Here is a 9,880-nt window from a genome sequence, read left to right as displayed (position 1 = left end):
CTTCTAAGGGCTCAGATAACAGCCCCTTTGCCATATAACATAGCACAATCATGGGGAATAACTGCAAAGGGTTAGAGATGATGGTGCCCAAAATTCTACCAGCCACATGCAGGAAATGCAATTGACATCGACGTGAGCTTAAGCCAAACCATGAAAGGTATTATAGGGCCAATAGGGAAATGTTGTACCCTAGGCAGCTAAGAAAACCTGTAAAATTGTAGCTTATGTCATGATCTGATTTATACTTCCAAAAGAAAATAGAAAACATGGTTCTATGATTTTTTCTGTCGGCTTAGTGGCTGCACATGAATCTACTGGTATTTTAATTATCTGCCACCCCAGAGCCCCTCAGCCAGGGTCTCACTGGCCACTCAGGCTGCAACCTGATGGGGCTTCCAGTCCCACAGTCCTGACTCTGCCACAACCCTGCTGCATAGGTTTAAATTAAGTCTCTATCATTCTATTTATCAATAAGACTCAGAAGTCAAAGGCTGGGGTGAAAACCTGCAAGCTCAGAGAGACTGAGAAGCAAGAGCTGACCTTGCTTTTTGGCTACAGACACTGCAAGATAAGCATCTCTTCCCACATCCCTTAACCAAGAGAATGCAAACTCTAGACCCCTGCCTCTCCTTCCTGTGCATCTTCTTTATGCAAATTGCTGGCTTCACTATGGCCAATTAGGTCAGCTAGTCACTGGCTCCGCCCCCCAACTCAAGGTATAACTTTATCTTGGGAGTGTCAGAGTATGATCAAAATATCCCACAACAGTTCTGTGTGGGGAATAATGAATCGGGGGCGGGGGGTCAGAAGCAGAGGCAGAGAGAGTCTGGCTATCCAGATGTGAGATGGAAGTGCCTTGGAGGATGACAGCAGCAGTGGGGATGGAAAGAGAGCATGGATTTGGGCTTTCTTTGTGTTAAGCCAAGGGTATAGGAACTGTGAGGGGAAGAAGCAATCAGCTTAGGGAATGGTGGTGCTATTAACTGAGTTGGGGAAGAATGATCAGTGTTCTATGGTCAGCAGAGGGCCTGTAAATCTTAAGTTCTGTTTGATCACTTGGTACCAATGTGAAAACACAGCTCTCACCTCAAAGGGGTCAGGAGACAGTCTATTCTGAAGCCAAATATGGGTGTCCATGGCCCAGAAACAGATTCAGGTTACCCCAAGTTCCATGCTCTAGGATGGTAGCAGCTGCATGAAGTTTTTATAGTAACAGAACAAAGAAAGTCATATATCAAGGTACTTTTTCAAAATACATTAAGTAGGTGCTTATAGCAAAGCAGAGAAACCTCAGCCAGGGGCTCAGATTCTCTGAGGACTCTGAGACAGTGGGTGGGTAGAAACTGGGCTTTGCTAACATATTTCAAGAGGTTTTTAATCTGACACAGAGGTGGGCAAGTGATGACTATTTAGAGGCCTAAAATGTGCCCAAGGCAAACTACAACCTCTCCAAGACCCAGTCAGCCAATCGGCCTTTGCCGACACAGATTCTTCCCAGGGATTCTCCTTCACAGGAGGCATTCAGACCTCTACTTTCTCTTGGCACTACGTCCACCCCTCCTCCACAGCGCAGCGACCTCACAGATTGTTTTCAAATGTAACCCTTCTTATATCTCTTTCCCCAGTCTCAACCACAGACAGCTTTGATGCACAGAACAAAATTGCTTTGTTTTGTTTGATGCAATCTACCAGATCCTATACCACATGGCTTCTGGCCACCTCTCTAATTTTATTTCCTTCTGTTTTCCTCCTTATCCTTTTTGTGTGTCAGGTGCACCAGCCTACTCCTAATGCCTGCTTTACAAACCTGTTCCCATGTCTGAGCTTTTGCACTTACAGTTTTCTGCAAAATCTTTACTTTGGGTATCTGAAGGCCTACTTTTACTTCTTAAAGGTTTCTGCACAAATATCTCTCCTGAGAAAAGTCATTTAGACTATCCTGTGTAAAATTAGCAACTCTGGGGCTAGGGAGACAGCTTGGTCAATCACAAGCGTGATAACCTGACTGATCCCCAGAAGTCACTAAAAAAACTGGACACTGTGGTACATCCTTATAATCTCGACACTGAGAAGGCAGACATGAGGAAGCCACAGTCCAGCAAGTCTACCTTACTTGGCAAGTTTCATAGCAGTCAGAGGCCTTGGTCTAAATAAAGGGGGATGGGGGGGCAGGTATGGTAGCACATATTTTTAATCTCCACACTTTGCAGAAGCAGGCAGATCTCTATAAGTTTTAGGCCAGCCTGGTCCACAAAGCAGTTCCAGGACTCACTAGGTCAGGGCTGTTATGCAGAGAAACCCTGTCTCAAAAAAAACAAACAAAACAAACAAATGAAAAAAAAAAAAAAGGAGTGAGGTACAAGGTTTCTCAGTGGGTATTAGATGCTTGTCACCTAAGTTAATGACCTGAGTTAGAGCCTTGGAACCTAGACACTGGAAGGACAGAAACCACTTCAGCTAGTTGTCCTCTGACTTCCACACACCCTGTGGCATGTGTACACATACCTCTGTGAATTAACTAATTAATTAATTAAAGGTAAAAAAAATGAAGTAGACGACACACAAGGAATGGTGCTTGAGGCTGTCCTCTCGTCTCCATACGCAAGTGCACACAGTTCCCCAGTGCTGGGTTTGCACAGTAGTCACTTTAACTCTCTTTTTGTTTTGTTTTGTTTTGTTTTGTTTTGTTTTGTTTTTTGAGACAGGGTTTCTCTGTGTAGCTATGGTTGTTCTGGGATTCACTCTGCAGACCTCAAACTCACAGAGATCTGCCTGGCTCTGCCTCCCGTGCTGGGATTGAAAATGTGCACCATCACCACCCAGCTGTCACTTCAACTCTTCATTCCATTTCAATTTTCTTTATAGCATCTGTCTGTGTCTCATATTGTTATATTTATTGGCTTCCTCTCTGTTTTTTCCCACAAGCTTCCATAACAGAACTTTGGAATCTTTGTCAATCTGACATAATATTTGCACATCAGTGTTTTAATTTGCATTTTAGTGAGTTTATTAGTTGCTTTTCTGTTACTGTGATAAGATGCCTTGACTAAAAGCAACTTAAGGAAGAGAGAGTTTATCCAAAGGGATAAGAATCCATGATGGCAGAAGAGAAGCAGCATGATAACAAATGTCAGGAATGGCATCTGGAGCAGGCTGCTGAGAGCTCACATCCTTTACTATAAGCACAGAGCAGAGAAAGCAAACTGGAAGTAAGTGAGGCTTTTTACCCTCAAAGCCTGCCTCCAAAAACATACTTCCTCTAGCTAGGCTACACCTCCTAAACTTCCCCCAAACAGCACTCTTCACCGGGGACCAAGTCTTCAAATAGGTGAGCCTATGGGGGCCATCTCATTCAAGCCACCACACTCCGTAAAGTGAAGTCCACTGGAAAGATTCCTATAGATGGTTAGTACAAACAAGCGCTTTTCTCATTTTAGTATTACAAACTACGTACTTTAGACCCAATCTCCCCTTCAATAAAGTGATTACTTTTACAGTAAGTCTTTTATTTTTATGTCTATTCCCTTACATGAAGAGTTAGAAAAATTTAAGGATATATAATAAAGTGTCAAATTATAAGTAAATGTATGAATATTGGGCAAAAGAATGCTAATACGGGGTCAAAGAAACAACTAGGACTGAGGTTCAATTCCCAGCATACACATGGTGGTGCACAACCACCTGTAATTCCAGTTCCACAGGATCACACACCCTCTTCTGGCCTCTGAGACCGTCAGGTATACAAACGATGCGCAGACATACATACAGGCAAAACACCCATGCACATAAAATAAAGTTTTAAAAAAGAATACTATTATGAAAACCATTGTAGTAAATACTCTACTTGATATTTGGGTTTTTTTTTTTTTCCATGAACGTCTCAGTATTGTTAGAATATTATTCCATAGCTTAGGTTGTGGATACAAAGATGGACACAAATACCCTCTTTTTCTGGTATTCATGCCTTGGGTAAAGTCCCTCTACTTGAATGTAGGTGAAATGTGTGGCTTGATTTAACCAGTAGCATAGGACAAAGATGATGAGATACCACACATGACCGGAGAGCATGAAGCTGTAATTTTGACCCTGCCACTGTAACTTTGACCCTGCCGGTGGCTTTTATGGTCTGATGAAGCAAGTTACCACATGGAAAGACCTACATGACAAGGAATTAAAGATGGTGCCCACTCAACGAGGTCTGCAGCCCACCAGTCTGCAAGAACGTGAATACTACTGATAGCCATGTGAGCTTGGCAGAAGAGCCCATTCCATCGGAACATACTATCTGATTGAAGCGCTGAGACCCCAGGAAGCAGAGGCCTGCGTGAAGCTACAGCCAGATCACACACAACTCAGAGAGACTAGAAGAGATAAGCGGATTTGTTTTACACTTTGAGCCAATGAGTGATGCTTTAAGGCAACTGGTTTGTGCTAATATTGTTATACAGTGATAGATTTCTGTCAGCAGAGAACTCCTGGAAGGAGGCTGTGTCTGTAGAGGCTGATTGACTGGGTGGGACTGATACTGTGGGGAGATTGGAATGTTGCAGGTCCAGAGGTTAGTTACCTTATCTTGGGCTAGTTCTAACCCCCCAGAACAGCCTCATTCTTTGTTCACCTCTGTATCAGAACTAATGTCATGAGACTAATAGATCGAAAACTTTTAGAATTTATTAATTTAGCAGGCTACTAGCTTCTACTAACCCAAAAGCATGTTGGGCTTACGGGAAATCTTCCTATATCTCACTGTACCTGCCTATCTGATGTACCCTCCACTGTGTTTTAAATATGCCTTGATTCATGACTTTCTTTGTTCTGTAAATCTATAAAACTCCATGAAACTACTTTCACATTGGAACATGAGATTTAGGGCAACTCAAATCTAGGTACCTAAGCCACGGTCACTGAACATGGCTCCAGAATAAACCATCTCTTATTCCCTTTAAGATGAGAGCTTTAAATGGTTTTTGTGTTGACATTACTAACACAATGAAGTCTGTTAAGGTTGATAATTTTTTTTTGTTGTGTTTTGTTTTTTTGAGACAGGGTTTCTCTGTGGCTTTGGAGCCTATCCTGGAACTAGCTCTTGTAGACCAGGCTGGTCTCGAACTCTCAGAGATCCACCTGCTTCTGCCTCCCGAGTGCTGGGATTAATGGCGTGCGCCACCAACGCCCGGCTAAGGTTGATAATTTAATCAACTATTTTTAGAGGGCCTCACTTCATCTTTCATGAAAGAATTAAGGCTTCTATAACTGAGAAAACCCATGAGGAAAAGGAGCAAGAGGAGAGCCCTCAATCCATTGCTTTGCTGATGGGATGTCCATTGCCCAAATTACATGGTCTATCAAAAGGAGGCTACTTCAGTGAAGATACATCTACTCCTGCCGGAAGTAGAAGCTGGGACCTTCACCCCACAGGGATGGCTCTGCTTAGTGCCAGTCCCCAGGAACTATCAATCATGTCCATCAGATTCCTGTTGCTTCCAAGCCACAATAAGGAGTGTAGATCCCACAGCCAGTGGACTTCCTATAGTCCTTCATACTCAAATCATCTAGACTCCAAGCTCTTCTCTCTTGCCCTCGGATGTTCTTGTTTTGTAGGTCAATCTTTCAAGTTCCCAACACCCTAGATTTAAAAACCAAACTTTCTTTTAAGAAGGTGAAGGTAGTAAGTATACCAGCTAGAGTTCACATGTAAGCCCCACCTACCCAAGGAGAGATAACTTTCAGGAATGCTGGGAGCTGTTGTTCATGTAAGATAATAAGTCACTTGATTTCACTTCAAGAAACAAGGTTTGGTGCCCCAACTGCACAGGATGGATGTGCTTGATCATGTGTAGGTGGAGATATGTAGGCAGGAATTGTGTCAGGATGTATGCTCGTCCCTGATTGGCTAAAGGTGGAAAGCACATGGTCTTGTGGGTTTGGCCTAATTCAATGCCATTCTCTGAAAATCCCTGGTGTGGACCTAGCCGTATCCATCTTCCTGGCCAGTATTAAATAAAGCTTGCTTTAATTGGACAATCCTGGATTTGGTCTCTCTCCTTGAAATTTACAGGTTTAGCTGGGCAGTGGTGGCGCACGCCTTTAATCCCAGCACTCGGGAGGCAGAGGCAGGCAGATCTCTGTGAGTTTGAGACCAGCCTGGACTACAAGAGCTAGTTCCAGGACAGCCTCCAAAGCCACAGAGAAACTCTGTCTCGAAAAACCAAATAAAAAAAAAAGAAAGAAAGAAAAGAAATTTATGGGTTTAATAGTAGCCCCAACCCACTGAGTAGAGTGCTGTCTTAGTTACCTTATCCCAAGAAAGGGAGGGAAAAGCAACTTCCATTCTTTTGTGATGACTCCATGGCAAGCAGAAGTCATTTAATCTGTTGCTAAGGTTACGAGCTACATAACCAACCAAAGCAAGATGAAAACAAGGGCAGTCCCAAACTTCTGGCTATTGTGAAAGATGCCATTTAGTTGCTGTCTCCTCCAGAAAAACAAGACTTCTAGCTCAAAATCCTGCAGGGAATTCTGATTTGCTCATTCTAAATCTAATTTGATTCTAATTTTAAGTCTAGATGGTGGTGAGATCCACATGCTAGTGAGCCTGGACCTGTACCAGTTACTATCCAAGTATAAGGGGAAGAGAGTACTAGTCATGAAGACAAGATACAGAGATATGTTAATATGCAACCAAAAATAGACATTAACATTTTTCTCCTCAGTGTTGGTTACTGAACTCAGGGTTTTGAGCATGGTGGGAAAGTGTTCTGTCACAGGGCTACACCTCTCAATCCAATGTAGAAATTCGCATTTCATTATAGAAATAATTAGTATGGTTTTCCATTGCGATCCTTGTCTTTATGGCTTCTGAGCCTGTTTCCTTCCCCCTCCCCCCCCCCTTTAAATGCATTGGACCTTATCCAAATTCCTAAACCAAATACAAGCTTTTTTCACAGAGATATGAATTTAATTTTACAGTGGTTCCACCCTCCCCCTTTGCCCCCTTATCCATTTTCTGCAATAATCCTGTATTATTCCTCCCACTCAAAAGCAGAGAAAGACAGTCCAACGACTTCCTCCCCCAACATACTTACAGGAAAGAATAGAAACAATTCAACCTCAGCCGGGCCAGCACAAAAGCCTGGAAGCTTTTCTTGGATTCGGGAGTCCTGTGCAAGCAGTGTAGGTGCTTTCCAGCAATTTGGTTTTATTATTTTTGATTCTGCTCTTGCCGCAGAAACCCTCAGTTGTCTGACATTGGTGGTATTCAGTATTTGTTGCCAACTTAATTCCAGTTCAGCTGTTTGGAGGGATTGAGTGACCACGGGAGAGGCTTTTATAAAGCTCCTTGTTTGGTGCATTGGCAGTGTGCTCAGGAAATGTGAGTCAGCCCCCTCTCAGGAAAATAGCTTGATTTATGTCCTCTAAACTGAAGGCAAGCCCACAGATAGGACACTTGGCCTTGCGTTGGTACAAAACCCCCAGACCACACTGCAGGAAGCAGTGTTTGCATAGGAAGTACATGGGGAGAATACTTAGGTAATGTTTGTGAAGTTTCAAACCCCGGGACAACTGGATGAAGTGCCTGTTTAACATATAAAAGCGGACCTGGCTGCCGGGTTCTCCCAGCATCCCCCAGTCCCTACCTGTTACAGGGCCTTCCTGGCTAGGATACCCTGCCCCTACCCTAAACGTCTCCAACCCAGGGGCTGTGCAGTCTAACCATTTTTGGTTTGATTTGTTTTTTTAACTCTCTTTTTGTGCCTCCTGGTCCCCTTTTTGGCACCTGGTTCCCTTGGTCTGCTCCCCCCCACACACACACATACACTCAGGGTCATGTCCACTCTGGACTCTCTCCCAGATGTCCCTCTCTCCCTTTAATCTATAATAAACTTTCTCTTCCACCATACCTAGGAGCAGTCATTGTTATGATAAAGCGTGAGGGACCCTTCGTGGGGCAATCCATGTCGGGTGAGGTTGACCCAGGTGGGGCAAAAACATGTCAGGCAGTCAGAGCTTAAGTGAGAAGTTTTATTAGAAAGGAGAGGGAGGGGAAAGGAAAGAGAAAAAGAGGGAAAGAGACACACAAGAGAGGACAGAAGAGAAGAGGGGGACAAGAAAAGTCCTGTCTGCCCAGGGCGACAGCGGGAAAGAGAGAGGGAAAAGAGAGAACGGGGGAAAATAGTGTAAGTGGGCGAAGGTCTTTCTTTTAAAGGGGTCCTTTGAATGTGGGCTGACTAGGTGACAGGGGCCTGCTACCATAATGCCTGAATCATTACAGTCATGTCCTTTCCTTTTTATTTCTTCTTGTTATTCAACTTTAGGCTGTAAGCAGATACATTTTTAATATTACTTATGCATCCATTTAAATGAATCCATGTATTCAGACAATGTAATATGTCAACCAATAGTTTCATGGATGTTATTGCTTAAGATTGGATTAAATAAAAGGTTTAAAAGTCCAAGGGAAACAGGAGGGAAATGGTAATGTGATTGGCAGGTGAACAAAGTGGTAGCCTAATAATGGTATATAGACTGCTGATGTTTCAGAAACATTGTCCAATTAAAACACCCTAGGATTTGTCTGCAGCAGAACTTTTTCTAGTTCAGTCTTGCTACTGAGCAGTTCTGTGCTTTAAGTCACTTCACAGATTTCTGAAATGGCACTTTCATTTGTAGTATAAGGATAATTCCCATGGTAAATCTCTTCACAGAAACTAAAATTCAAGATGTCAGTCCAGGATACAGTGAGCATACCATATATTCATTAAATGGAACACCCTATCTGATTTTTTTCTTACCTGATTCTTACTTATTGTCATTGATCTTCTGTAAAAATCCCTAAGCCAGAAAGCAAGCAATCAGTTCTCCTAGCCAACACTAGTGTCAGCAAATAACTGGTACCTCTGAAAGACAGAAAGTCTCCAGGATTGGACTCTGTCATAGGGTGCAGAGACTGAACTGTCTCCTTGGACTGACTGTAACAGGGACTTGACTTAAAAAGCAAAAATAAAAACACGTATGTGATTAGATAATTAGATGATTTTGTGTCATCATCTCCCCCCCAATAAACCCTCTCTCCTCTCTCATGATATGTTTGATTGTTGTGAGATTGTTTTCAGAATCAAGAGGCTGTGATTCAGGTTCAGTACAGTTCAGGATTTGATTTGCATCTGTTGGTTCTCAGGAATAAATGTGAACAAGGCAAAGTTTCTGAACTTCATTCATTCACAATATTTAATACTTAAATAGAAACTATGTAGAATCTTGGGAAATGTGCGTGCAGATGTATAATTATTCCCTGGAACTGGAATTATAGGAAATTGTTAGCTGCCATGTTGGTGTTGGGAACTTAACCTGGACCCTCTGGAAGAGCAGTGTCTTTTTTTATCCTATTTATTTTTTGTTTTGTTTTGTTTTTACATCTTGAACAAAGTTTCTTCTCCCTCCTCTCCACCCGTCCTCCTTATCCATCCTTCCTCCTCTGTTTCTCTCCAAAAACAGGGCAGGCCTCTCATGGATATCAACCAGTTATGGTATATCAAGTGCAGTGAGACTAGGCTCCTCCTCTTTTATTAAAATTGGACATAGCAATCTGGTAGGAGGAATGGGTACAAAAATTAGGCAACATAGTCAAAGACAGCCCCATTCCCACTGTTAGGAGTCTCAATAGAAGACCAACTTACACAACTATAACATATATGTAGAGGGCCTAGGTCAGTCCTATGAAGGCTTTTTGGTTGTCCGTTTAGTCTCTGTGTGTCAGAAGCCAGCCTTGGCGACCCCCCATGCCTAGCTAGCCTAGCATCCGACCCCTCAGGTTCCGGGACCTGGCCTGAGAAGCAACTAACACCTTCCCCTATTTCCTTAGTTAGTGCTTGAGATAAAC

At 42.9% G+C, this 9,880-nt stretch overlaps 1 long non-coding RNA gene across 1 annotated transcript; it reads right to left on the bottom strand.

The window, feature by feature from the left end:
• Positions 1-4,649: 4,649 nt before the first annotated feature.
• LOC118238302 lies at positions 4,650-8,407 on the bottom strand. Its single transcript, XR_004768190.1, has 2 exons — positions 7,086-8,407; positions 4,650-5,626 (listed from the first exon to the last, which is right to left on the bottom strand). It is a non-coding gene; the product is annotated as an uncharacterized LOC118238302 (long non-coding RNA).
• Positions 8,408-9,880: the final 1,473 nt, after the last annotated feature.

The sequence above is a fragment of the Cricetulus griseus genome, chromosome 2 (assembly GCF_003668045.3).
Source record: "Cricetulus griseus strain 17A/GY chromosome 2, alternate assembly CriGri-PICRH-1.0, whole genome shotgun sequence".
Taxonomy (NCBI): Eukaryota; Metazoa; Chordata; class Mammalia; order Rodentia; family Cricetidae; genus Cricetulus; species Cricetulus griseus.
The sequence above is the reverse complement of the archived record's forward strand: the minus strand, read 5'-3'. Positions and strand labels throughout refer to the sequence as shown.